This window comes from Etheostoma cragini, chromosome 10, assembly GCF_013103735.1.
Source record: "Etheostoma cragini isolate CJK2018 chromosome 10, CSU_Ecrag_1.0, whole genome shotgun sequence".
Taxonomy (NCBI): Eukaryota; Metazoa; Chordata; class Actinopteri; order Perciformes; family Percidae; genus Etheostoma; species Etheostoma cragini.
Genome location: NC_048416.1, coordinates 27,576,935 through 27,579,287, shown reverse-complemented (window position 1 = coordinate 27,579,287; position 2,353 = coordinate 27,576,935).

Genomic DNA, 2,353 nt, shown 5'->3' with positions numbered 1-2,353 from the left:
CCCCCCCCCCTCAGCTAAAGCATCAGAGAGAAGCAGCGGTGGAAAGTACATTTACTCAAGTACTGTACAAATGTTCAGGTAGTTTACTTGAGTCTTTTCTTTTCATACCTCTTTCTATTTCCACTCTGCTGCATTTCAGAGTGAAGGTTAACTCCATTAACCTGACAGTTTTAGTTACTTTACAATGTACAATTGTTGCAGAAAAAATACATGAGGTTTATAAAATCTGATGTTTTATTCTAATTAAACTAGCTAACAGCCTATAGGTCCAGCTGAAATAATCAGACCATTAAACACACAACTGCTTGGATTGTTTCCAGTTTCTAAAATGAGAGGATTTTTCTGCATTGACTACTTTTACTTGTGAGAGTTTCAGTAAATTTTCCTGATGATACTTCTGCATTTTCAATGCAGGACTTCTACTTGTAACAGAGTATTTTGACAGTGTGGTGTTAGCACTTTAACTTAAATAAAGGCTCTGGATACTTCTTCCACTGCTGGTGAGAAGGCGGAGCGTGAAGCTTGGCCCTGCTGTGGCTGAGAGGAGGGACTTGGGCTTTGTGGACGAGGCTCGGCTGTTGTTTCACATTCCTGACACTGGAGTCTGGATGAACGGGCGGGGATGGTAACAAGGTGCTCCGTCTCTCCCTCTCACGTCTCCCGGGGGACCATGAGCAGCTTCGTGCACAGCCAGAGGATTAAACATTCGAGTGTAACCCGGTAACCAAAACCCACACACAGAGGCCTTCATTCAACACTTTGAACAGCAAAAGGAAACAACATGTCAGCCATGTAGTTATATTGTAAATTCTCCTATTCACAGTGGGTGCTTTGGTTTGCTTTCTGATGTTTATGTATGGCATCTTTGCTAAGGCCATAGTTCATGTCCTTTATGTTGTGTCCTTTTCAGTTTTTCAAGCCACAAAGTAACATTTCCAAATGCTACTAACACAATCTAAGTACATTTGTGCACTATACGCTCAATTTAGTTACAGCAGTGCACATTATGAAGGGGAGAATGCCTCTTTTAAGCTTTTATTTTTTTCAGTTTTAGGCTCTTGTTTTATCAGCTCATAGGCTTGTTATAAAGGCCCTACATTATGACAGTACATACACACAGATGCTCTCACTTACTGCTTGATTAAACACTTTCTTGTGGGGAAAAACACACCAAAAGCAAGGCGAAGTCCCCGGCCGCGCCTACTAATTATTTTCAATGAGAGGCAACAAATCTCCGATGAGGAACATGGAGAGGTCGCAGGCGGCGACAGCTGGCAGGCAGCATGGAGGAAGAAGTTCAATGGGAGAGGGGTGTTAACCAATAGCACCTCCCGGGGAATTATTCAACAGGCCAGGTGAACCGTAGTCTGGTATCAAAGTACATTTCCAGGATAAAGCTTGACATCCGGCACATGGATCTCCATAGCGCTGTGGAGTCAATTGTCTGGCTACACCACAGATGCATTTTGGGATAGGAGAGAGAAAAAAACGCCCTGGGTTGTTGACGTGAAGAAGCGGGGTTGTAACCGGGAGGTAGCCGGTTCAATCCCCAGACCGACAGGATCAAACCCGGGTGGGGAAAGGAGCCCTTGAGCAAGGCCCTTAACCCCAACCGCTGTGAGTACAACCACAGGCAGCTTCCAGGTGTGACGGTGGAACTATGTCAATGTGACAGTCGTCGGTGCAGTTGAGAATTTGTCCTCAATTGACTTACCTGGATAAATACAGGTTAACAAAACAACCTTGGTGACTGATTTTAGTTTATTTTTGGTTTAAGACATTAATGCTTTTGGGCTGTTTGTCTTTTGATTTTGTCTTTTTTGTTTTTATCATTTATTAATGGGATATTAGCTCGATCAATTTGGAATTTTCCAAGATGTCATGAGCCCAAACGTTATTGAATTATCTGAGTTTCCCAATGCTAAACCTTTCACAATACTAAACTGAACAGTCAACAAGAAATGAAATCCAAGATTTTGTTCGAATTCTGACAAATAAACCCCAAATGTACCTTTGTAAACTGGGAATAGCTCCACTATTTGTAAAAGCAGAATGAACTCAAAGCATTGATTGTCAACATTATTGAAATACCAAAATCACTATTTTACTGTAGACTGATGGTTGAGAGATGCAGTAGAAAACAGCAGTAAAGGCAAAAATATTTACTAGAAGTTTCTAAAATGGCTGTTTTTGGATTTCAAATTAGTTTTAAAAGCCTTTCTGCTGCGTTCAGAGACACAAAATACAAAGCAAGCGACCACTGAGGATGAGACCAGAGGGTATGTTTCTTATAAAGAGATATCTTATATATTTTCAGTACATAGTTTTTCTCCCACTGTTTATAAGGCCTCTG